The sequence below is a fragment of the Panthera pardus genome, unplaced genomic scaffold, assembly GCF_024362965.1.
Source record: "Panthera pardus isolate Hobbes unplaced genomic scaffold, ASM2436296v1 HiC_scaffold_13, whole genome shotgun sequence".
NCBI classification, from domain to species: domain Eukaryota; kingdom Metazoa; phylum Chordata; class Mammalia; order Carnivora; family Felidae; genus Panthera; species Panthera pardus.
In genome coordinates, this window is record NW_026526688.1 from 203,500,518 (window position 1) to 203,527,949 (window position 27,432).

The 27,432-nt window shown below is 42.8% G+C and overlaps 1 long non-coding RNA gene across 2 annotated transcripts in view; it reads left to right on the forward strand.

Moving 5' to 3' along the window:
• Positions 1–266: 266 nt before the first annotated feature.
• LOC109269770 (uncharacterized) overlaps positions 267–27,432 on the forward strand; it is a 77,807-nt gene continuing 50,641 nt past the window's right edge. For both annotated transcript variants that reach the window (XR_002081257.2, XR_008421886.1), the window contains exon 1: positions 267–340. This is a non-coding gene — a long non-coding RNA (uncharacterized LOC109269770). The remainder of the gene's footprint in view (positions 341–27,432) is intronic.

Sequence of the window (27,432 nt, forward strand, 5' to 3'; positions counted from 1 at the left end):
CCTCCTCTCCCCGTGCACAGGGCTTTCAGGGACACAGAGACCCACACGTCCTGGTGCAGTTTCTGCACGGGTTAGGGGGAACCTCCTGTTTGTCCACAGTTTGCTGACATCAAGGGCCCATTCCGAGTTGGAGGTTTGGGGCCAGTGGCCTGTGGACTCCTGGAGGAGAGCAGTGAGTGTTGTGTGCTGTAGGCAGACAGACTGAAGGGTCAGTGTGTTCTTGACTTCACGTGGTATTGTCAGAGCTGAAACTGATTCTTCTTGACTGATAAAGGGCTCCATTTCCTGTACGTGGAATCAGACAGGAACTGTGACTGGAAGACTTTCAGCGAGGCGCTCGGTAAGTGAGCTTTCCTTCTTAGACACCAGTCTCCGTGCCTTGGAGCTGAGTTTGTGCCTATACGAGTGTTTGCCTGTGTACTTTCCCTTTCTAACAGGGGATCTGGTGTCGATAGATGTGTGTTACTCTCTTTATTCACTCAGCCGATACTTACTTAGCACCTACTATGTTTTGGGAACACATGGTCCCCACTGTCACGAAGTGTTGAGTCAGTGAGGAGTCCTTTCCATCCGGAGAGCCATGCGTGTGGGTGCTGAGGGCAAAAGGACACCTGGTTCCCACCTCCCCCTTCCTTGTGTTCAGATTTATATGGGATGGTGGCTTCTCATGTCCAGAAATGTGTTGAAAGATCTGATGCTCTGATGACCTCCTCCATTTCTTTGTTGTTGTTGAAGACTGTCTCTGATGAAAAAGCTATAAATGCCCTTGAATTTATGATGGAGCTTTAATAACACTCAAAGCAGTTAGCTTTTTAAATGGCTTTATATTTTTGAATTAAAGATGATTTATTACTAATTTGTCATTGCAGAACAGTTCCTAAAGTACAGAAATGTAAAAAACAAAAACAAAAAACTAATTAAAGTCACCTATTACTCCACCATACAGAATGAATGGTGCTTAACATTTTGGTGTCTATCCTTACTGACTTTTTGCTAAATAGACATGTTTGTAAAATACTCTTTTTCTACCAAAATAAAACCACACTGTTCTTTTATACTTTTTAATTTTATTTACGATGTCTTGATATCATACACTAACACTGACCTGAATCTGCATTTAGATTTAAACACCTGAATTATTTAGATATATGAATTAAATACATTAATTATTTAAATGTGCATTATAAAATATATATACATCTAAATGTATGTTGATGATAAAGGCGTTCAGATAGTGTGGACATTTCAGCACTTCCCTTTCCCCTCATGACATGCATGCAGCGCTCACGGCGGGTGGCCATGCGGGGCTGGGCGGGCTCACACCCCAGAGGAGCGGAGGCCCGGCTCAGGACCCCCTGCTCGCTGGGCTTCACACCCACCTAGGAGGGTCTTTCTTTGGACCCTCCACTTTAGAGACCTCTGCTGTGGTCTTCGCCCGGCCGACGCTAGAGTCTCCTCTGAGAGGAGGTGCCCGCCGCACCTTTCTCTTCGCTGCCGCTGCTGATCCAAGAGTGATTGAGGAATTGTACCGGGAAAGCGTGCTGCTTACGGGGGTCGTTGGCTTTTGCCCGCACAGGCTTGTAAGTTCCGATTTTCTATTACATTGGCAGATTAATCTGTTTCAGTGCTCCACCCTCTTCCAGAAATCTCCAGTGTCTCTGGTTTGTGGGCGGCACTCCACCCAGGTTTTCAGTGACGCTCTTGTTTTACTTATTTGCTCTCCGTTATTTCAACTGAAGTTTTGGAAAGAGAAGTTATCAACATAATGTGTGCATCAGGCCACTACCTTTAACTGGAATCCACATGGCCATTGCAGCAGCCGCCTGGCGCTCCCCTTCCTGGCTGTCCCCGGTGCCGGTTCAGATTGTCTTCAGTTGTAATTACTTCATACAGAGATGCCATGAGCACACTTGCATCTATGTTTTGGGTACATTTTTCTGATGATTTTCCATCACATACATTCCTAGAGAAGGAACCCCTGAGTCCAAGTACATGCTCATTTTTAGGGCTTTACTTTGCTAAGTTGTCCTCTGGAAAAAGTGGTTTTACGTTCCCATCAAACAACAGGTGAAATGCTTGGTCTCCTACATCCTTGCCAACACAAGGAGTTTCATTATGGTTACTATTTCCTGACTTGATTTTTGGATTCCTAGTCCTTTAACATGGAAGTGAGGCTGATGATATAAAGTGATTATTCTTCTCTGAATTGTCTGTTCACACCATTTGCCCATGTGTCTGGAGGTGGTATATTTTCCTAGAGGTATAGAAATTTTCTTTATAGAATAAAAATCAAACCTTTTTAAAATGCTGAGTTATTTTTCTCCATTTTCTTTTGCCCTTTATTTCTTTTTAAATATATACTGTTTGCTGTACTTAAAATGGCTTTTTCGTGTGCAAACAATATATGATAATTCTAAAGAATTCAAACAAATGAAAATACAAATAATGAAGTAAACGTCACCCGAAGCTCCACAGCCCCGCCAGCCACCATCGGCGTTTGGTATTTATGTCTTTATGCCCACAGGCACGCATATTTACACATACGGGATTATATCAGCTTACGTCGTCTGGCTGTGTTTGTCATAGACACTCCCTCGCCACACCCAAGCCCAGCACTGCCTCCATCCTTATGCCCGTAGTAGCCTGTGCTGGCACCCTAGCTGGTGCACATCCTTATTTCCCTCTAGACTTCTAGTAAAATCTCATACAGACTCGTGTAACTATACACATACGTGCAGAGGCATGCAGTGACCCTGTCATTGCTTATTTTCCAGAATTAGAATTCCCTTTTTTCTACCTCTTGATTTTCTCCCAGTAGTAGCTGGTGGAAGCCCAGCAGGTCATCTGACAAAGTCCTGCTTCACTGTGGCTAGTATGCTTCTTGCCGCCGCTGTGCTGGTGGACATGCGCCTCGCGTCCCATTCTCGCCTTCTGGAAGTAAAGCTGCAGTTAGCATTGTGCACACACGTCCTGGTGTGTTGCTACTTGTATTCTTGTGGGGTAGATCATCAGGTATAGAAGTACTGGGTCAAAGGATATTACGTTTTTATTTTTTTTAGTGTCGGTGTATTTATTTTGAGAGAGAGAGACAGAGAAGGAGGGGGAAGAGGCAGAGAGAGGGAGACAGAGAATCCCAACCAGGATCTTCTGTGGTGACTCTTCTCTGTACTGAAGGGTCCTCTTAGAAGGGCTTTCGTCAGCTGCACGGTTATTTAAAGACTCACCTGTTTTCTTATGGAACCTCTGTGCTTTCCTTTTTTCCACATATAGATCTGAACCCAGCTGTGTATTATTTAACCAGACACCATGTAACCTACATGATGGTGCCCCAAAATGGCGAGAGCTTGAATTACATTCTTTGGTTTAAAGTGCACAGAGTACACTTAATATTTTTTAAAAATCAGATTCGGGTGCCCAGCTGGCTCAGTCGGTGAAGCATGTGACTCTTGATCTCAGGGATGTGAGTTTGAACCCCATGTTGGGTATAGAGATTACATAAAGGTAAAATCTTGGGGGAAAAAAAGTAATAAATCAGATTATAACTATTTTTTACCATTTCCAGAGAGTGAGTTTCTCACCACACACAGCTCCTGTGAGAGAGTCCTTGTTACCAACTGCCCGCTGAAATGCCTCACCACCCATTTTGTGTTCTGCTTCATGTTCTTTCTGATAATAGGAGAATGTAAAATGTTTTTGTCTTTCCCATGCCTTAACGTTTCGTGAAGCATTATAGGTTATGGTTTGTTTAAGAACTGTTTGAGAAGGGTTGATTGAATTGATTACCTTCAGTATCAGTAATATATATGATAAATATGTTAGAACATTTTTGTAATAGCTGCTTTGAAGTCCCTGTCAGGTAATGCCAACATCTGCATCATCTTGTTATTGGTGTGTTTTGATGGTCTTTTCACACGTGATCTGAGATTTTCCTGCTTCTTCACGTCCGGTAATTTTTGGTTGTATCCCAGACATTTTGAAGGCTGTCTGATGAGTCTTGGTCTTGTTTAGAAATCCCATTGAAAGGTTCATGTTTTTGTTTCGCAGGCATTCACCCTGGGCAGGTTCAGGTTGAGAGCTGTGACCTGCTTTCCATGAGCTGTGATATCAGTGTGTGTTCAGTTTCCAAGACCTTTGCAGTGCCATCCACATAGTCCCGATAACGGCCAGCCTGGGGATCCAGCCATGGTTTATCTGTTGGGTCAGTTCTCAAAGTCTTTGATATACTGTTGAGGATGATATCTACACGTGTGCAGCTTGAGGCTGAACCCAGCGGTTTAGAAGTAATGCTATGGTGTCCTTTTCCCACGGTCCTCCTTCTCCGTGGTCTCCCTAGTTAATTTCTGGTTCTTTGGCACTCCCTTCAGCCAAAACTGGAGGCTTTTGTAATCTTATTCTGCTGCTCACTTCATGCCACTGGCCCTATGACTGGGACCAAGAAGAAGAAATGATGACTTTACTGCCTGTTGGGTAGGGCTTCAAATTCTGATCTGCTTCTCCAGTCTGCCTGCAGCTATTAATTTATCAAACCTTCCAACTGCTGCCCTATGCATCCTGTCCAAGCTCTGCAGCTGTATTCAGGAGCAGTGTGCTTACGGTATCTTACCAGGAATGGACCTCCATCTTTTAACAGCTTTACTTAGGTGTAGTTGGCGTACAACAAATTTCACATATTACAAACAATTTGATAAGTTTTGATGTATGTATATGACCGTGAGAGCACCATCACGATCAACACATCCAATGACCGTATCCATGACCCCCAAAAGTACCCTCGTGTCCCTTTGTAATTTCCCCTCCTCCCATCCCGACCTTCACCCATGTCCTCAGCCAACTGCTGGCTTGCTTTTTGTTACTATAGATTAGTTTGCATTTTCTGGACATTTATAGAAGTGGAGTCACATGGTCTATATTCTTTTTCGTCTGGTGGTTTCTTTCACTCTGCATTCTTTTGAGATCAGCCATGTTATTCTGTATTTCAGTAGCTCATTCCTTTTTCTTGCTGAGTAGTATTTCATCGAATCTGAGCACTAGTTTGTACATTCACCTGTTGATCAAGATTTGAGCTGTTTCCAGTTTTAAGTTCTTATCTAGTTTGGGTTATTACTATGCACACTCGTGTATAGTCCTTGTGTGGACATAGAGTTTCTTTTCTCTTGGAGGGGTGGAACAGCTGGGTCATACGGTAGGTGTCTGTTTTACTTTGTAAGAAACTGCCTGCCAGAATGTTTTCCAAAGTGGTGGCACCATTTCCCGTTCCCACCAGCCACGTGAGAGTTCTGTTTCCTTCATGTCCCTCCAGGACTCGGCACGGTCAGTCTGCTTGATTTCAGCCATTCTCAAATGGTGGTGTGTCAATGTGATTTTAATCGCCTGGCCCTAATGACTGGATGTTAACCAGTCTCCCATGTGTTTATTTGGCATTTATTTTTCTTGTTCAAGAAGCATCTAGTGAAATCCTCTGCATGTCTTTTAGGGATTGTGACTTTCTTATCATTGAGTTTTGAAGGTTCTTTATATATTCCAGATATGATGCCATTCTCAGATACATACTTTGCAAATTATTTTCAGTCTGTGCTTTGTCTTTTTATTCTTTGGACACTGTCTTTTGAAGAACAGAAGTTTTACATTTTAACAAACTCTGATTTTTCAGTGTATTTTTGTATGGATCATGTGTTCACTGTTGCATCTCATAAATCTTTGCCTAAACCAAGATCAAGATTTTACCCCATTTCCTTCTAGAAGTTTTAGTTTCTGGTTTCACATTTAGATGTATGACTCATTTGGTGTCATGCGAATAAGAAATGGATTTGCATTTCTTATAGTTGGGTCAGCTGTTGATGAACCCTTTCAGCACTTGTAGGTCTGAAAATGCCTTTACTTCACCTTTGTTTTTGAAGGTATGTGTGTGGGGGGTATAAAGTTCTCAGTTGAAAATTGTTTCTTTCAGTGTTTTGAAGATGTTCCTTTACTCTCTTCTCACATTGTTTCTAAGAAATGTGTATCATCGCTGTCTTTGTTTCTCTACACATAATGTGCCTTGTTTTGTGGTTGTGTTTAGCTTTTTCTCTTAATCACTAGTTTTGAGAAATTTAATTATGGTGTACCTTGGTGTAATTGTTTCATGTTTCTCTGGGATTCAGTTGAGTTTCTTGATCTGTGGATTTATAGTGGTTTTTTTTTAATGTTTTTAATGTTTATTTATTTTTGAAAGAGAAAGACAGAGTGTGAGCAAGGAAGGGGCAGAGAGAGAGGGAAACACAGAATCAGAAGCAGGCTCCAGGCTTTGAGCTGTCAGCACAGAGCCCAACGTGGGGCTCGAACCCACGAACCGTGAGATCATGACCTGAGTGGAAGTTGAATGTTTAACCAACTGAACCACCCAGGTGCCCCTATAGTGTTTTTTTTTAATCAAATTGGAATATCATTGGTATTACATACTCACATACTTTTTATGTCCCTTCTCTTCTTTTTTTGAAACTCCAGATGTAATTACATATCTTAGATCACTTGAATTTGCCCCACAGCTCACTGAAACTCATTTTTCTTCTTCTTTTTTTTAAATTTTTTTCCTGTTTAAATTTGGGAAGTTTCTTTTACTGTGTCCTGTAATTCACTAATCTTTTCTTTTGTCATGCCAAATATATTGTTAATCTCAATGAGTATATTTTTTATACTAAACATTATAGTTTTCATTTCTAGAAATTCAGTTTGGATATTTTTTATGCCATCCATATCTCTGCTTGGTTTTTTCAATATATTGGAAAATATATTTTTTATATTTTATATATTTTTAATGTCTTTGTCTATAATTTCAACATCTGTGTCCATTAAATGTTAGTTTCAATAGATGATTATTCTCATTATGAGTTCATTTTTTCTGGGTTTTTTTGTATGCCTGGTAATCTTTGCCTAGATTTTTCATTGTTGGGTGATGGACCTTTTTGTATTCTTGTAAATATTCCTGAGCTTTGTTGTGGACAAGTTAAGCTACCTGGAAAAAGTCTGATCCTTTCTGGTCTTGCTTTTATGATTTGTTAGGCATCTAGCAGCTAATTATTCCCCACTCCTGAGGAAGGACATTCCTGAGTATCCTACCTATTTGCCCATGAATTCTGAGTTTTCTGAGAAAGGCTGGTGGAGGCAGCAGCTATTCTGGCCCTGTGCTGTTGTGTACTCCCTCTGCGTGACATTTCCTAGCCTTTGGTAGTTTCGTCACATGTACACAGCGATCAGTTCTCTGCTGAATATTCAGCTCTCTCCTGGGTCAGGAAAGGCATGACTTTATAGATTATGTTTCTCAGCTTTCTTGTTAGGTGGGAGCACTTTCTTTACAACTGTGTGCATCTTTAGTGGAAGGACAAGCCCCGTCTGGTAACTTTCATCCACCTCAAACCCTCATTCTCGTGCCCTCTTGGCACTGAGCAGTTCGCTCCTCAGGCCTTGCTTTACCGGACCTCAGTCTCGTGTCCTCCCGGACAGTCCTTGCACTTGTCGTCATGCTCATTAGGGGATTTCGGTGCTTCTGTTTACCCCGTTAGATGGTAGGTTCCATGGCAACAGGAGCTTTTTCTGCCTCTTTTGCCGCCATGCCCCACGCCTGGCTCCGTACCTGGAATGTGGTGGATACCGAGTACTTGCTGAGTGAACCACTGGGGGTGTGATCCAGTCTTGAGCTGTGTCCCAGCATCTACAGTTATGCGTGTTGGGATCATCATCAGGATTGCCACGTGCTAACAGGGTAGGCCGGCCTCTTCCCCACACTGTGCTGTTGTGCTCTCCGTCCTGGCCATGGGCCGGTCAGGCGGCATTTTGTCTTAATTCTCGCCTTCCTTTGCCTCCGCTGCTCTAGGGTTTTGTGTGTCTCTCTTGGACCTATCGTGTTTTTTACGAAGGCCTCCTCCTGGGAAGGTGCTGAGGACCTTTGTCCTTACTGCACTTGTCAGGGGCCACATCTTAGCATTTCTCATCTTCCCAGACCTCCTATCAGCCATGGCTTCAGACGTCCCTTCTAACATTTCTGTGCCGACAAGGCCAGTTTTTGTCGGCGTCCTCATTTCACTGCTATGCCACCCGTGTACTGGCTCAGAGTTTATCAGCCTTTTGTAATTCAAACTATCTGACCTCATACGTTGTATTTTTGTGAATTCTTTTGTACCCTGAGTCCTCCGTCTTCTTCCAGGTCAGCTGTTAAAAGTTGTTTGAATTTATGGTTTTAAAATGTCTTGTTTGGAAATGTTAGAACCAGGTGTCATTTAGCTCTGGTCCCTTTGTCAGTCTTTCCCCGTTAGTTTCTTTATTTTTCTCCCTGTGTGCCCGATACGGTGTTAGCATGCTTGTGCTAGCTTTTTCGTATGGAACCGAGTTGGAGACAGATTAAGCTTTTGTTGTGTTATGGTTAATGCTTTAAATAATTTGTGATTCCTTGACCCCTCTTGCTTTCCCTTGCCTTCAGGCTACTTTTACCTCTGTTTAGATCCCTTTTCTGCCCCTCGGTCCCTGAACACGTCTTCCTCCAGCCCGGCCTTCTTTGCCTGGTCACTGCCTGCTCCTCTGGCCGCAGCTCAGGGAACTGTCATCACGAAGCCTTCTTCGACAGCCTCCCACTCCCGAAGCTCAGTTGGATGCCCCTCTCCCTATGAAAAAGGTGTGCAGCCAATATAAGGAACATCTTGTGTGTCCGTTGTCCAGCCTAAGAGCTTAAATGTTACTGGGAACGTTTCAAGCTCCTCCTGCCCTTTTCTCAAGTCCATTTCCTCTTCTACCCCAAAGTTAGTGTTTTTTCCGTCCAGTGTAATGTCTGCACGGCACACACATGCACACACACACACTTAAATAATAGATGTATGTATACGTACATGTATGTGTCTGTAAGTATCCCTAAATAATATAAGCTTTATATAAATGGTATCGTATTATACTTACATAGCTTGCTGTTTCCATTCAACACATTTTTGAGATCTATCCACATTGGCAGAAGTAGCACCTGTCCATTTACCTTGGCTACTATATAGTATTTCTCATATAAGTGTACTGGATCACTTTTCTGCAGTTAGAAACAATGCTAAAAAAAAACAAAAACAAAAACAAAAACAGCGCTGTGATGCATGTTCTGAACACGTGCAAAGATTTCTCCCGCACCTCAGTCCTGTTGCCTGGCCGCAGGGGTGCTGGCTGCCGCTCTCCTGACATCACCAAGCCCTCTCGGGTGGGGCGGGGGGCGAGCCCACACCCTCACCTGCAGCCTCGGAGAGTGCTCACTGCTCCACGGTGCCCACCGCTCCTGGTGCTCCCACACATCTTACTCTCCGCCAGGCTGATGTGTGCGAATTGGTATCTGATTATGGTTTGATATTTGGGGGTTTTTTTTGGTTTCTTCAGTGACTTGCCTGTTTACCTCTTTTGCCCATTTTCAATGGAGTGGTTTGTCTTTTCTTACTAATTTGTAGATTTTCTATATATATTACAGATACTGGTGTTTTGTTCACTTACATAAGTATCTTCTCTCAGTGTGTGTTTGGTGTTTTATGTTGTAGTCAACGAATTTGACTCACAGGTGTTTTCTGTGTTAGTGTCATTAACTTTGTAGTCTCTTCTTTATCATTTTATGCTTTGTGTCTTGTTTAAGGAACCTTTTTCTACATGGAGATCCTAACGATACTCTAATTCTCTGAGTAGTGTTAGGGTTTTGCTTTTTCATGTTGGGTCTGCAACACCCCTGGAATCTTGTGGTTATGTTGGTGTTAGGTAGAGATCGATTACTCTCCATCTGGGAAACTGCTGGTTACAACTGTTGTTACTATAAACTGTTGGAATAACTTTTGGTAATCTGCAGTGCCTTTTTCATACAGGAATTTTGACAGATGCGTGGATCTGCTTCTGGGCTCTCCGTTCTGTGCCCTTGGTCTGTTTGTCTCTTCTCACGTCTTAATTGAAGGTAGTTTCATTAGAGATGTGCGTTCCCAGGTATTCTCAGCTTAAGCTGTAGCATCACTCATTCTCTCGCTATGGTGATTGCCTTCCTTCTACTGTGTGCTCTTTGAGATGTTTCAACATTTTATCCCAGAAATGAGCTCAGTGTCCACCAGATGATGGGTGGTCACTAAATGTCTTTGAAGTAATGAGTAAGATTGGGCACTGAAATCTTAGTTATTGAGCGCTAAATATAGCCCATGTGTTACTGGGGGAAGAACATTTTAAGTAAAAATATGTAGCATTAGTTCTTACAACTTGTATTCATTAGGTAAACGAATCTCCAATACTTTATATGTTATGTAAATATTAATTATGTGGAGGTTGTGTTTGATAAACTAGTAATTTTCATAATACTGTAGAATTTTGATGAATATAATAAATGAATTCTTCTAGTCAAGAGAGTCTTCTTAAGAGTATTTTTAATAGTGAATATAGGCACACCTGGGTGGCTAGGTCGGTTGAGCATCTGACTTGATTTCGGCTCTTGTCACGATCTCACGGTTTGTGGGTTTGAGCCCCGAGTCAAGCTCTGCGCTGACAGTGTGGAGCCTGCTTGGGATTCTCTCTCTCTTTCTGCCCCTCCCCTGCTCGTGCATGCTCTCTCTCTCAAAATAAATAAACATTAAAACATGTTTATTGAAGAAAGAATATTTTTAATAGTAACTATATATTTGGTAGGAGATCCTTTTTATAATTTTTTGAAAACTATAATTTTTTCAAAAGAATATATTTAAAATATCTGATATTTTGAAAAAAGATACTAAGTTCCCTGTGGGCAATTTATCACCACCTGAAGCTCCTAGATGTGAGTGGCAACTCAAGTTTGAAGGACACCTGGGTTGTTTCCAGTTTGGGGCTATTATAAATAAAGCTGCCATAAACATTAATGTATAGATTTTTGTGTGAGCTGAAGTCTCCCTTTCTCTGGGATAAGTGCCTAGGAATGCAATGGCTGAATTCTGTGTGCTAATATGTTTTTTATTGAGGTAAAAGTGGCATACAACATTCTATCAGTTTCAGGCGTACGACATAATAATTCGGTTTTTGTACGCCCTACGAAGTGATCCGCGTAGGGAGTCTGATCACCTCCCGTCACCATATGCTTGACCCCCTTCACCCACTTTATCCCCTCCCCGGCCTCCTCCCCACTGATAATCACCAGTCTGTTCTCTGTATCTGTGAGTTTTATTTTGTTTTGGTTTGTTTGCTCATTTGTTTTGGTTTTTAGATTCCACATAGAAGTGAAATCATGGAGTATTTGTCTTCCCTGACTTATTTCACTTACCATAATGCCCTCAGGGTCCATCCATGTGGTCACAAATGGCAGGATTTCCTTCTCTTTGTGGCTCAGTAATGCTCCGCTGTGTGCACACACCACATCTTTATCCACTCATCCATCAGTGGACACTTAGGCTGCTTCCGTGTCTTGGCTGCTGTAAATAATGCTGCAGTGAACATAGAGCTGTGTGTGCCTTTTCAGATTCATGATTTTGTTTTCTTCAAGCAAACACCCAGTAGTGCAATTGCTGGGTCGTAGGGTGGTTCTATTTTTACCTTTTTAATTTTTTTTTTCAACGTTTTTTATTTATTTTTGGGACAGAGAGAGACAGAGCATGAACGGGGGAGGGTCAGAGAGAGAGGGAGACACAGAATCGGAAACAGGCTCCAGGCTCCGAGCCATCAGCCCAGAGCCTGACGCGGGGCTCGAACTCACGGACCGCGAGATCGTGACCTGGCTGAAGTCGGACGCTTAACCGACTGCGCCACCCAGGCGCCCCTATTTTTACCTTTTTGAGGAACCTCCATACTGCTTTCCTGAGTGGCTACACCAGTTTGCATTCCCACCAGCAGTGCACAAGTGTTCCTTTTTCCTCCACATCATTGCCCACACACCTTATTTCTTGTCTTTTTTTTATTGTAGACATTCTGACAGGTGAGGTGATGACTGATTGTGGTTCTGATTTGCATTTCCCTGATGACAGGGGTGTTGAGCATCTTTTCATGGGTCTGTTGGCCACCTGTGTGTCTTCTTTGGGAAAATGTCTATTCAGGGCTTCTGCCCATTTTTAATCAGATTGGTGTTTTATATTGAGTTGTTTGAGTTCTTTATTTATTTTGGATATTAACCCCTCATGGGATATATGATTTATAATTTTTTTCCCATTCAGTAGGTTGCCTTTTTTTTTTCCTGTGCAGAAGCTTTTTAGTTTGATGTGTTCCCACTTATTTATTTTTGCTTTTGGATTCAGATCAATGTTAAGACTGATGTCAAGGAGCTTACTGCCTGTCTTTTCTTTGAGGAGTTTTATGGTTTTTGGGTCTTACATTCAAGTCTTTAATCCATTTTGAGTTAATTTTTTTGCACAATGTAAGATAGTGGTCTAGATTCATTCTTTTGCATGTGTCTTTCCTAACACCATTTGTTGAAGAGACTGTCTTCTCCCCATAGGATATTCTTGCCTCTTTTGTTGTAAATTAATTGACCATATAATCATGGGTTTATTTCTGGGCTTTCTGTTCTTTCCTGTTGGTCTATGTGTAATGCCAATATGTGCTAATATTTTTAAAGGATTTTTATGTGTATATTCATGAGAAATACAGATCTGTTTTTATGTGGTTTGGATATCAGAATAATACTAGTTTCATGAAGTTGGAAATGTTCCTTCTTGCATTTTCTGGAAGATATTATGTGGAATTTTTGTTAATTCTTCTTCAAATACGAATGTGTGGCTGTGGCTCAGTAGAGCATGTGATTCTTGATCTCAGGGTTGAAGTTTGAACTCCACATTGGGAGTGGAGTTCAAAATCTAAAGAAACAAAATCTTTTGAACAAAATCTAAAGAAAAACTATTCTCTAAATATTTGGTAGAATTTGCTAATAAAATCACTTGGGTCTGGAGTTTTCTTTTGGAGAGTTAAAATTATGAGTTCAATTTTCCCAATATTTATAGGGTTGTTGATATTATCTTGTTTCATACTGGGTAAATTTTAGTTGGTTGTATTTTTTTTAATTGGTCATGCATACATTTGCTTATAGCATTCCCTTACCCTCTAAATGTCTGCAGTAGTGGCCCCTTTTTGGTCTAGATAGAGCTTTGTCAGCGTTATTGATATTTTCAGTGAACCAGCTATTTGTTTCATTGGCTTTTCTCTGTTTTCAGTTTTATTGATTTCTGTTCTTTATTCTTTCCTTTCTTCTGCTTAATTTGGGTTTATTTTGCTTTTCTTTTGCTAGGCTCTTGAGATATAATTTTAGATTACTGCTTTAAGACTTTATCTTTTTTCTCATGTATACATCTTTTGTGCTATAAAATTTCCCTCTCCCCCACTGTTCTAACTGTATCCCACAAATTTTGATATGTTGTATTTTGTCAAAGAAAAACTCAGCAGAATTAAACAGGCAAGGAAGAGCTTATTATTGCAATGGTGGTGGAGGTGGTGGTGGTGGTGCCTGGGTGTCTCAGCTGTAAAGCGTCCAACTTCGGCTCAGGTCATGATCTCGCGGTTTGTGAGTTCAAGCCCCGTGTCGGGCTCTGTGCTGACAGCTCAGAGTCTGGAGCCTGCTTCGGATTCTGTCTCCCCTCTCTCTGCCCATCCCATGCTCATGCTCTGTCTGCCTCTGTCTCTTGATAATAAATAAATGTAAAAAAAAAAAAAAGATTATTGCAATAGGGGAGGGAGCTTGAACTCAACTCCAAATACAGCAAGAGCACCTGGGGATTTACAGCCAGTGGGGATGTGGATGGGGTCAGTGGGTAAAAAAATACTAAGAGGAATGGTATGAAGGGTGGGAGGTATGAAGGGTCCCAGGTATGAAGGGTGGGAGGATTCATGCTAAGTTACTTGCTAAACTCAGCCACAGTGTTTTTCTGTGGTATTTGACTGGAGTAGCATGGATATTATCTAAAAGTTTTCTGTCAGGGCGCCTGGGTGGCTCAGTCGGTTAAGCATCAGACTCTTGATTTCGGCTCAGGTCGTGATCTCACGGTTGTGAGATGGAGCCCTGTGTCTGACTCTGTGCTGGGCCCCTGCCCTGCTTAAGAGTCTCTCTCCTTCTCCCTCTGCCCCTCCTGCTCATACTCGCACACTCTCTCACTGTCTCTCAAAAAACAAAAAAAATTCTGTCTTGCTGGGCGATCCCCTTCCTGTCTGTTGGCTGGAGAAGGCAGGCTACTCCCCTCCTGTGCCACCTTGTAGAAGGAGGGGCAGGAACAGACGGACAGTGCTTACTGAGTGCTTTTCCCCAAGTGTCTACACTGGATGATTAAAATATCGCTAATCCAAGTATTCATTCAAATATGTCCAGTGGCAAACAACAGAAAATCAAACTCAAACTGATCTAAACTATCAGGATATTTCTCAGCTTACCTGACTTGAAGTCCAAGGAAGGGCTCGCTAGCTTCAGGCAAGTTTTGATCTGGCAGCCTAAGTTACACAGGCAGGTCCAGCTTCTGTCCCCCATTTCCCAACTTCTCTTCCTCAGCATCCCGGCAGGTCTTGGTGATACCTGCTTCGTTTCTCCCCAGTGGGGATGACCAGTGTCTCTCCATTGAAAGCAGGAGGAAGCATCTTTCCCAGATCCCCTTAGCAAGCATCTCCTTGTGTCTCTCTTAAGCCCAAGCCATCCTTATTAAACTAGTCATGGTGGCCACAAGATGGCCTCTGTTGGCTGGCTTAAAAGGAGGGGGCCTTAATGAGAATCTGAGTGTCATTTTCTAAGGAAAAAGAAAAGAGAATACTCGTGGCCCAAATACCCAGTATCTCCACAAGTGACAAGATTATGGGTTTGTTTGTTTGTTTGTTTGTTTTTAGCTATCAGCACAAATAGCAATTACAGATTTTAAACCTACCACATGAGATAAGTTTATTTTAACCAATGTCCCTTTGCATGAACTAACAAAAAGGTAAGGACTGTTTATTTCTTATCTTTTTGTTCTGACAGGAAATGTTCTATTCTGTCTTCCAGCGCACTGGCCATTCTTAGGTTGTTACTCGGTAAAGACTCTTAGGAAATCTGTCTTCCGGCTCAGACTGCACCACCCAATGAAAAGTCTTGCTTTCCCGGGGCACCTGGGTGGCTCAGTTGGTTAAGCATCTCACTTCAACTCAGGTCATGATCTCAAGGTTTGTGAGTTTGAGCCCTGTATCTGTCTCTGTGCTGACAGCTCAGAGCCTGGAGCCTGCTTTGGTTCTCTGTCTCCCTTTCTGTCTGCCCCTCCCCTGCTCACTCGCATGTGCTCTCTCTCTCTCTCTCTCTCTCTCTCTCTCTCTGTCAAAAATAAACATTAAAAAAAAGTATTGCTTTCCCGATACAACATTTAAGCCCTGTTTCATCATTACCTACATAAATTTTAAAGTAGCTAATTTGAAATAATTCTATTCAAGGTCTTCATACTGTTGGCATGTGATTTTTCTGCTCTCCTGATGAATATCTCTCCCACATATCATTTAACTATCAAAATATTTATTAGCAAGATTTTCATAAGTCACATAACTATTGCTAACTCTGCACACTTTTTGAAACCCAAATGAGAATTTTTTTTTATCTCTATAGTTTGTTATTTTAGGGCTTAAATATTTCCCCATTTCTATTGACGTAAAAGGAGCAGTCCCCTCATTCTCCGTGGATCACTGCACGGTGGGAAATGGAGCATTCTGGTACTTTCTGTGCACCTCCTTTTTGTTGGGACATCAGCAATTAGAGTAAAAACTAAGAGCAGGTTCCACTGTATACAATACATGACACTTCTTTTTTACTGTTTTGTTTTGTTTTGTTTTTTTGGAGAGAGAGAGAGAGCAAGCAGGGGAGGGGCAGAGAGAGAAGGAGAGAGAATCCCAACCAGGCTCCATGCTGTCAGCACAGAGCCCAACGCAGGGCTCAAACCCACCAACCATGAGGTCATGACCTGAACCGAAGCCAAGAGTCAGACACTTCACCAACTGAGCCACCCGGGCACCTCCCCCCCCCCCGCCTTTTTTTTTTTCACTTTTTAGTTAAGTTTCAATTAGTTAATATGCAGTACAATATTGGTGTCAGGAATAGAATTTAGTGACTTATCAGTTACATACAACACCAGGTGCTCATACAAGTGCCCTCCTCAGTACCCATCACCCATCTAGCCCACTCCCACCCATCTTCCCTCCATCAACCCTCAGTTTGTTCTCTATCATTAAGAGTCTCTGGGGCGTCTGGGTGGCTCAGTCGGTTGAGCATTCGACTCTTGATTTCAGGTCAGGTCATGATCCCAGGGTTGTGGGACTGAGCCCCATGTCAGGCTCTCCGTGCTGAGCATGGAGCCTGCTTAAGATTCTGTCTCTCTCCTTCGGCCCCTCCCCGGCTCGCACAGTCTCTCTCTTTTTCTCTAAGATAGAAAGAATCTCCTGTGGTCTGTTTCCCTCTCTCCTCTTTGTTTCCCCCCTTCCCTTATGTTCATCTGTTTTCTTTCTTAAATTCCACAGATGAGTGAATTCGTGGTATTTGTCTTTCTCTGACTAACCTCCTTCACTTAGCATGATACCCTCTATCTCCATCCACATCCCTGCAAAGGGCAAGATTTTCTTCTTTTTGTTGGCTGAGTAATATTCCATTGTATACATATACCACACCTTCTTTATCCATACCTCAGTTGATGGACATTTGGGCTCTTTCCATAGTTTGGCTGTTGCTGATAGCACTGCCATAGCCATCAGAGTGCACGGGCCCCTTCAAATCTGTATTTCTGTATCCTTTGGGTAAACATCCAATAGTGCAATTGCGATTACTAGATCTTAGGGTAGCTCCGTTTTTAACTTTTTGAGGACCCTCCACACTGTTCTCCAGAGTGGCTGCACCAGTTTACATTCCCACCAATTGTGCACGAGGGTTCCCCTTTCTCCACATCCTCACCAACATCTGTTGTTTCCTGGGTTGTTCATTTTGGCCATTCTGACAGGTGTGAGGCGGTATCTCATTGTGGTTCTTGTTTGTATTTCCCTGATTCTGAGTGATGTTGAGCATATTTTCATGTGTCTGTTAACCATCTGGATGTCTTCTTTGGAAGAGTGTCAGTTCATGTCTTCTGCCCATTTCTTAACTGGGTTATTTGGTTTTGGGGGGTGTTGAGTTTGATGAGTTCTTTACAGATTTTGGAATCTATCCCGTTATCAGAAATGTCATTTGCAAAAATCTTCTCCTATTGCTAGGCTGCCTTTAACTTTTGTTGATTGTTTCCTTCACTATGCAGAACAAACAACCCTAAAATGTGTATGGAACCACAAAAGACCCCAAATAGAGAAAGCAGTTCTCAAAAAGAAATACAAAACTGGACGTATCATGATTCCAGACTTCAAGCTGTATTACAAAGCCGTATCATCAAGGCAGTATGGTACTGGCACAAAAACAGACACATAGATCAAGGGAACATAATAGAAAACTCAGAAATGAACCCATCAACATATGGCCAACTAATCTTTGACAAAGCAGGAGAGAATATCCAATGGAAAAAAGACCGTCTCTTCAGCAAATGGTTTGGGAAAACTGGACAGTGAGATGCAGAAGAATGAACCTGGACCATTTTCTTACACCAGACACACAAAAATAAACCCAAACCCAAAATGGATGAAAGACCATAAACTTATCACAGTCCTAGAGGAGAACACAGGCAGCAACCTCTTTGACCTCAGCCACAGCAACTTGTTACTAGATACGCTGACAGAGGCAAAGGAAACAAAAGCAAGCATGACTATTAGGACCTCATCGGGGTGTTTTTATTTTATTCAGTTTGATCCTTTAAAGTGCTTTGTGACCTCCTAAGGAATCACGACCCACAGCTAAACGGGCCACCAGGGTCAAATAGCAGGCAGGGAGGGCACCTGCTGGGCGTCTCCACTCTACCCACACTGCCTGACTCACTCTGCCTTCCTCCTGGCTTGCATGGCCCTCCTGTGTTCGGCTCCCTCTCCTGTCTGTTGCATCTGCCACCTGGAGGCTTACTCCCTTTCCTCTCTCCCTGTGGCTGCGGTGCTCCTCCTCCTGTTCTGAGCCCCCTTCAGCTCCCACCCACGTGCTCGCGGTCCTCAAACCTCTCCCTCCATTCAGCTTCCCTTCAGGCCTCTCAAGAGAAAAGTCACAGTGATTTCATCCTTTTATGCCAAATCTGGCTCAGTTCTCCTGGTCACTGAGATGGGAGCCCTGCCTTTTCTAGCGGCTCACCAAGGCCTGTGGGGTCTGCCTCCCGGGCCTTGCTGTCCCCTGCCCTTCTCATCCTGCTCGCCTCCGCTGTCTTTGGCCGCCCTCTCCCTTCCACTCTTCTGCCTAGCAGCCGGAGAGCCTCGTGGGCCAGCCACCTTCTCTACTGCTGGCCTAGTGTCCAGGGCTCCTGGTATTCTGGCCCCTGCCCCACTCTCCAACCCCATTTTCTCCCACTCCCCATCCATCTGTCTATTTGTTCGTTCATTCATTGATTCATTCATTCATTCAACAGATGTTTATTGAGCACTTCTTGTGTGCCGGGCTGTTCAAGATGCCTGTGCTGAATGCATCACAACCTCTACCCGTGTGGAGTCTGGAGGCCAGAGGGTGTGAGCAGACGACAGACATACTAAATCAATCCTGATACGAAAGATGACAAAACCCTGTGGAAAATCGAGTTGCAGGGGCAAGAATCAAAAGTGCTGGGGAAGACAGTGCTCGTGAGGGGAGACAGGGAGGCGCTGACAGAGGAGTGGAGAAGCAAACAGAAGCTCTCATGGGGAAGGAAGGGGCCCCTGGGGCCGTGCGGATGTAGGAGAGGGACATCTCGGTGCGCCAAGGCCATCGGAGCCCCTCGCAGAGCCCCCCCTTCCACACAGGTCCGGGGCCCATGCTGCCCTCGGGGCTGCAGACCAGGCCAAGTGCGTCAGTGTGAGCCCAGCGCTAACTACTGTCTCGTCCATGTGGCTCTTACCCTGTTCTCTCGTTTTCCCTCGTATTCTTAAAAAAATGGTTGCAGGAAACCTCTGGCGCTGTTTGACAGAACCCCAGACGCAGCTGAGCACAGGTTTGGGGCAAACCTGGGTTCAAATTCCAGCTCAATTGCTAGCAATATGATGCTAGCACATTTTTTTCATTTCTAGAAATTAAAGTTTTCTCATTTTCTCATCCGTGAAATGAAAAAATAATGCCTTCTTTGCCAGGTTATTGTGAAAATTATTTCTTTTTCATTTCATTCATTCAGCCAGTATTTGTTGGTTGCCCCTGTGTGCTAGGAAGGGTCACAGGTGCTGAGGACGCCGGTGACACCACAGGCACGGCCTTGCCCTCGGGAGGCTGCGTCCTGCTGGAGCATTGTCTGTGCGCTTGTTCTGCCAGCCCATCAGAGACAGCTCATGTGGTGCTTGGCAGTCGCTGCTGCCGCTGCTGTCACTTAGTGATCAGGACACAGGGAAGCCGGCGTGCCCCGGGGCCAGCTGTGACGCCCGTTGTAATGATCACCGCCATTCGGCTTCATTCCAGAGGTTCCGAGGACACACCCACTGGGAGAGAGAGGCCTGCCATCATTGTCACTGTATTTCTGCCGCCTCCTCGGTGTTGCATCTGAAGTTTGGAAGCTTTGGCCAAAGTGCACATCACTGCTGATGCCGATCGGCAAAGCCCACACGGTGCCTGAGAAGACGGGCGACAGGAGATGACCTCCTGCGTGCACCTCCCTTCTCCCCCAGTTGAAACTGTTCCCCACGTGGCACTTTCACTTAAAACTACTGACGTTTTAACAAATGCCAAATTGTAGCCTTAAAATGTCCCCTCTGCACCTTGCCTTTTGCTGCATGTGAAGTAAGGGCTGTTGACACGGAGTTTTTCTAGATCAGTTCTCTTATTTGGTTAAGCATACCAAAGTTCACCATAAAACAAATGCTAAGGGTGTGCCCAGTTTTTATTACTAGCACTTTTTCTCTGCAGCCACGAATGGGGCCCAGAGCTGTCGGTGGAAGCTGAGAAAAGAGAGCTGGGTGCAGAGCACAGGGTGTTTCCTGTGTGAGGTCTCGGTGTCCTGGAGAATCTGGCCGTGTTTGCTTATACGGGGACGTGGAAGTGATTTTCATACCACTTGTGATGTGCACATTAAAGCAGAAAAAGTTATAACCTAGGAGAGGAGAATGAAGCCCCCATTTGCTTTTACTTTCCATAGTCTGGGAAACTTAGAGCAGTCCTTCTGATGTATGGTCATGTTGCTATGTGGTTGCTCTGTATTCTGCTCTGGAGTGTTCAGGAGGCTCATGGGCCTGGTCCAGACTACTGCACGTTAGGGGGACCCAGGAAGTTAACATTTTCACTGCATGTTTCTTCAACAGAGTACTGGAAGTCCTAGCTACAGCAAGAAAAGAAGAAAAAGAAGTAAAAGGCGTCCAAATCGGTAAGGAAGAGTAAAACTTTCCCTATTTGCAGATAACATGACACTGCCTGTAGAAAACCCTAAAGACTCCACCAGAAAACTGCTAGAACTGATAACTGAATTCAGTAAAGTTGCAGGATAAAAAATTAACATACAGAAATCTGTTGCATTTTATATACTGACAACCAAGTAGCAGAAAGAGAAATTTAAAAAACAATCTGATTTACAATTGAGCCAAAAAAACAAAAAAAAAATATCTAGGAATAAACTTAACAAAGGAAGTGAAAGACTATACTCTAAAAACCATGTAACATTGATGAAATTAAAGACACAAAGACACAAATAAATGGAAAGATATACCATGCTCACGGATTAAAAGAATTAATACTGTTAAGGGGTGCCTGAGTGGCTCAGTCGGTTAAGCGTCCGACTTCGGCTCAGGTCATGATCTCGCAGTTGGTGAGTTCGAACCCTGCGTCGGGCTCTGTGCTGACAGCTCGGAGCCTGGAGCCTGCTTCGGATTCTGTGTCTCCTTCTCTCTCTGCCCCTCCCCCACTTGTGCTGTGTCTCTCTCTATCAAAAATAAATAAATGTAAAAAAAATTAAAAAAAAGAATTAATACTGTTAAAATACCCATAGTACCCCAAGCAATCTACAGAGTCAATGTGATCCTTATCAAAATACCAATAGTATTTTCTACAGAACTAGAACCAATAATACCAGAATTTGTATGGAACCACTAAAGACCCAAACACCCAAAGCAATCTTGAGAAAGAACAAAGCTGGAGGCATCACAATCCCAGATTTAAGGATATACTACCAAGTTGTAATAAGACAGTATGGTACTGGCACAAAAATAGACACATGGACCAGTGGGACAGGTAGGGAGCCCAGAAATAAACCCACATTTATATGGTCAATTAATCTGTGACCAGGGAGGCAAGAATACACAGTGGGGAAAAGAGTCTCTTCAATAAACTGTGCTAGGAAAACTGGACAGCTACATGCAAAAGCTGAATCACAAAATAAACAAAAATAAACTCAAAATGGATTAAAGGCCTAAACATGAGACCTGAAAGCATAAATATCCTAGAAGAAAACACAGGCAGTAATCTCTTTGACATCAACTGTCACAACATTTTTCTAGATAAGTCTCCTGAGGCAAAGGAAACAAAAGCAAAAATAAACTGTTGGGACTACACCAAAATAAAAAGCTTTTGCACAGTGAAGGAAACCATCAGCAAAATGAAAAGGCAACCTAGTTAATGGGAGAAAATATGTGCAAATAATATATCCAATAAAGGGATAATACCTAAAGTATAAGGAATTTATACAACTCAACACCAAGAAAACAAATAATCCAAGAAAAAATGGACGGAGAACCTGAATAGACATTTTACCAAAGAAGATATACAGACTGCCAGCACACACACGAGAAGATACTCAACAACACTCATCGTCAGGGAGATGCAAATCAGAACTACCAGGACCTACCATCTCACACCTGTCAGGACGGCTAAAATCAAAAAAGACAAGAAATAACAAGCGTTGATGAGGATGTGGAGAGAAAGGAACCCTCGTGCACTGTTGGTGGAAATGTAAATTGGCATAGCCACTGTGGAAAACAGTATGGATATTCAAAAACTTAAAATTTGAAATACCGTATGATCCAGTAATTCTGCTCCTGTGTATTTACCCAAAGAAAACAAAAACACTAACTTGAAAAGACACATGCAACCCTGTGTTCATTTTAGCATTATTTACAATAGCCAAGATATGGAAGCAGCCCAAGTGTCCATCGACTGATGAGTGGATAAAGAAGATTTGGTGCATGTGCGCAATGGAACATGACTCAGACAGAAAAAAGATCTTCCCATTAGCAACAACATGGACGGACCTCGAAGGTATTAAGCTAAGTGAAACAAGTCAGATAAAGACAAGTACCATATGATTTCACTTATATGTGGAACCTAAAAAACAAAGGAACTAACCTCTCAAAAAAGAAAAAAACAGACTTAAATACACAAAACTGGTGGTTGCCAGAGGGAAGCTGGGGGGAGGGGAGCGGGATGTGTGAAATACATGAAGGGGTTTAAGAGGACAGGGGCGCCTGGGGGGCTCAGTCGGTTGAGCATCCGACTTCGGCTCAGGTCATGATCTCACGGTTCGTGGGTTCGAGCCCCGCGTCGGACTCTGTGCTGACGGCTCGGAGCCTGGAGCCTGCTTCCGATTCTGTGTCTCCCTCTCCCTCTGCCTCTCCCCCACTCGCGCTCTCTCTGTCTCTGTCTCTCTCTCAAAAATAAACATTAAAAAGAAAAGAGTACAGCCTCCAGTTATAAAAATTACAGCACAGGGAATGGAGTCCTAAATGTCATAACATCGTACGGTGACAGGTGGTGGCTACATTTATCGTGATGAGCACTGAGTAATGTATAGAGTTGTTGAACCAATATGTTGCACACTTAAAACTAATATAACATTGATTGTTAGTTATACTTAAAAAAAAAAAGTCTTGCTTCAGTGAGTGGTCAGCATGAGGGGACTGGCTGATGTCAAACGATAATGTTTGACCCTAACAAATCAAGTGTCCCGGTTTTTCCTTTCACACCATAGACACTCAGATACTACCATTTCCTGTCAGCATGGGTGCCAGTTCGTCACCTGAGGAGATTCATAGGGAGTCCAGCCCCACCTGACAACACGGTATCTGCGAGTAGTTTGTCATTTCTTTCCTCTTCTTCCTCAGAAAGGCGGTTTCTCCTGTGTATTAACATCTGGTGTTGGTCTTTGACAACAGGTCTGCTGGTCACGTCTGACTTGAGTGCCACCGTGGGCATGTCACAAGCATGCTTCCACCTACACCCTGCGTGTGCTGGGTCCCGCCCCCAGGCTTTGCCCACATGCAGATGGCCACCAAATGGGGTCTGACTCCTTCCCAGATGTTTCGGGCTCTTGTTGGCTGTCAAACCCCACCGTGGTCACTTTGATCACCCTTGGTCTTTGATGACTCACGTGGGTGCACACTCATTGCTCACCTTGACGGATGCGCGAGCACTGATTTGTGTGTGAGACTCCGGCGACGGGACCCTCCGATCGCTGTTTTCATCACAGAGGCCAGCGCAGAAGCTCTGTGGCGTTTCCGGTATACGTTCGTGAACATGAACCCTTGTACGCGAGCCGACATTCGCAGACCTGGCTGGTACCGGGAGCAGCAGAGCAATGGGAAAGACATTGGCCACAAAGAGCCTGGCGTGGGCCGACACCCGTCTCAGGATCGTGTTCTGTGAAGGAGCGTATTTAACAAAGCATGCTATTTATAAGTTAGGGATTTAGTGAAGTTTCTCTTATCCTGTTATTTGTTATACTGTAAAACTTAAAAATTGCCATTTAATTATTAAAAGGCTTCCTTTGTAGTCATCTAAAAACAATCCATTTAAACTTAACATTACTGCTTTCTCAGAACAGATGGGAAACTTGTTTCTCTCTCCCTTGGGCAAACCGATTTTCAGTAAAGCTGATGTTTTATGAGCCCTGGGACGAATGACATTAGGAATTGTGTGCTTGTGTGCTGGGTGACCCTGACACCACACCGTCTCACCAGGGGCGGTTAGGCTGGGCGCACCAGTTACAGTCTGACCTGGTCCTGATTTGGCATTCTGTTGGGTAGAGAACACATCTTATTTTTATACAAGCTATGACTAAAATGACTCAAAGTGAGTAAATTTTATAGGTGTTCTTTCTTAGGTTGAGAATATTCTTTCTCCCCCCTAGTTAGTTGAGATATTTTCATATGAGTGTTGGATTTTATCAAATGCTCTTAATGTTTTATTGTGTGGGTTTTTTTTCCCTTTATTCTACTAATTTGATGTATTACATTATTTTTGGAATTTATTTATTTATTTGTTTATTTAGTATAAGTTATTGTCAAATTGGTTTCCATACAACACCCAGTGCTCATCCCAACAAGTGCCCTCATCAATGCCCATCACCCATTTTCCCCTCTCCCCCACCCCCCCCATCAACCCCCAGTTTGTTCTCAGTATTGAAGAGTCTCTTATGGCTTACCTCCCTCCCTCTCTGTAACCTCTTTTTTCCCCTTCCCCTCCCCCATGGTCTTCTGTTAAGGTTCTCTAGATACACATATGAATGAAAACATATGGTATCTGTCTTTCTCTGACTTATTTCACTTAGCATAATACCTTCCAGTTCCATCCACGTTGCTACAAATGGCAGGATTTCATGCTTTCTCATTGCCAAGTATTATTCCACTGTATATATAAGCCACATCTTCTTTATCCATTCATCAGTTGATAGACATTTAGGCTCTTTCCATAATTTGACTACTGTTGAAAGTGCTGCTATAAACATTGGGGTGCATGTGCCCCTATGCGTCAGCACTCCTGTATCCCTTGGGTAAATTCCTAGCAGTGCTATTGCTGGGTCATAGAGTAGTTCTATTTTTAATTTTTTGAGGAAACTTTTCCACACTTTTCCAGAGCAGCTGCACCAGTTTGCATTCCCACCAGCAGTGCAAGAGGGTTCCTGTTTCTTCACATCCTCTCCAGCATCTCTAGTCTCCTGATTTGTTCATTTTAGCCACTCTGACTAAAGGCGTGAGGTGGTATCTCAGTGTGGTTTTGATTTGTATTTCCCTGATGATGAGTGACGTTGAGCATCTTTTCATGTATCAGTTGGCCATCTGGATGTCTTCTTTGGAAACGTGTCTATTCATGTCTTCTGCCCATTTCTTCACTGGATTGTTTTTTGGGTGTGGAGTTTGGTGAGTTCCTTATAGATTTTAGATACTAGCCCTTTATCTGATATGTCATTTCTAAATATCTTTCCCCATTCCATCAGTTGCCTTTTTTTCTAAAGTTTTAGAGTTTTACATTTTACATTTAGACCTTTGATGCATAATTATAGAATTATAGAACTATATAGAACAATATAGCTTGTTGATGGCCATGAAATAATATCCTGCTGGGATTTCAACTGGGATTGTGTTGAACTTGTAGATAAATTTGGGGGTCATTGGCATTTAATAGTGAGTATTCTAATCCAAGTACATGGTATATCTTCCCAGACTTCAAGCTGTGTTACAAAGCTGTAAGCATCAAGACAGTATGGTACTGTCACAAAAACAGACACTCAGATCAATGGAACAGAACAGAGAACCCAGAAATGGACCCACAAACGTATGGCCAGCTAATCTTTGACAAAGCAGGAAAGAACATCCAATGGAATCAAGACAGTCTCTTCAGCATGTGGTGCTGGGAAAACTGGACAGCGACATGCAGAAGAATGAACCTGGACCACTTTCTTACACCAGACACAAAAACAAACTCAAAATGGATGAAAGACCTAAATGTAAGACAGGAAGCCATCAAAACCCTCAAGGAGAAAGCAGGAAAAAGCCTCTCTGATCTTGGCTGTAGCAACTTCTTACTCAACATGTCTCCAGAGGCAAAGGAAACAAAAGCAAAAATGAACTATTGGGACCTCCTCAAAATAAAAAGCTTCTGCACAGCAAAGGAAACAATCAGCAAAACTAAAAGGCAACCGACAGAATGGGAGAAGATATTTGCAAACGACATATCAGATAAAAGGTTAGTATCCAAAATCTATAAAGAACTTATGAAACTCAACACCCATAAAACAAATAATCCAGTGAAGAAATGGGCCAAAGACATGAATAGACACTTCTCCAAAGAAAACATCCAGATGGCCAACAGACACATGAAAAAATGCTCAACATCATCCATCATCAGGGAAATACAAATCAAAGCCACAATGAGATACCACCTCACACCTATCAGAATGGCTAACATTAATAACTCAGGCAACAACAGATGTTGGCAAGGATGCGGAGAAAGAGGATCCCTTTTGCACTGCTGGTGGGAATGCAAACTGGTGCAGCCACTCTGGAAAGCAGTATGGAGATTCCTCAAAAAATTAACAATAGAACTACCCTACGACCCAGCAATTGCACTACTAGGTATTTATCCATGGGATACAGGTATGCTGTTTCGAAGGGACACATGCACTCCCACGTTTATAGCAGTGCTATTGACAATAGGCAAAGTATGGAAAGAGCCCAAATGTCCATCGATGGATGAATGGATAAAGAAGATGTGGTATATATATACAATGGAGTATTGCTCGGCAATCAAAAAGAATGAAATCTTGGGGCGCCTGGGTGGCTCAGTCGGTTAAGCGGCCGACTTCGGCTCAGGTCATGATCTCGCGGTCCGTGAGTTCGAGCCCCACGTCGGGCTCTGTGCTGACAGCTCAGAGCCCGGAGCCTGTTTCAGATTCTGTGTTTCCCTCTCTCTGACCCTCCCCCGTTCATGCTTTGTCTCTCTCTGTCTCAAAAATAAATAAACATTAAAAAAAAAATTAAAAAAAAAAAAAAAAGAATGAAATCTTGCCATTTGCAACTGTGTGGATGGAACTAGAAGGTATTATGCTAAGCAAAATTAGTCAAAGAAAGACGAATATTATATGACTTCACTAATATGAGTCCTTGAGATACAGAACAGATGAACACAAGGGAAGGGAAGCAAAAAGAATATAAAAACAGGGAGGGGGACAAAACAGAAGAGACTCATAAATATGCAGAACAAACTGAGGGTTACTGGAGGGATCGTGGGAGGAGAGATGGGCTAAATGGATAAGGGGCGTTAAAGAATCTACTCCTGAAATCATTGTTGCACTATATGCTAACTTGGATGTAAATTTAAAAAAATTAAAAAATTAAAATTAAATTAAAAATTTTTTCTAAAAAAAAAAGAACATGGTTTATCTTTCCATTTATTTAGGGCTTTAATTGCTTTCATCAGGACTTTGTAGTTTTCAGCACACTGATTTATACCTAGGTATTTTGGGGTGCTGTTATAAATGGCGTTCATTTTCTCTCAATGCCCAATTGTTCATTGGTAATATGTAGACATATAATTGATTGTATGTTGTTGGCTTTGTTCCCTGTTACCTTGGTCAGCTCATTTATTAGTTCCAAGGAGCTTATTTGTCGTTTCCATGGGTTCCTCTAAATAGACAATCATATCTTCAGTGAGTAATGGCCGTTTTCTTTCTTTCTTTATACCATGTGCCT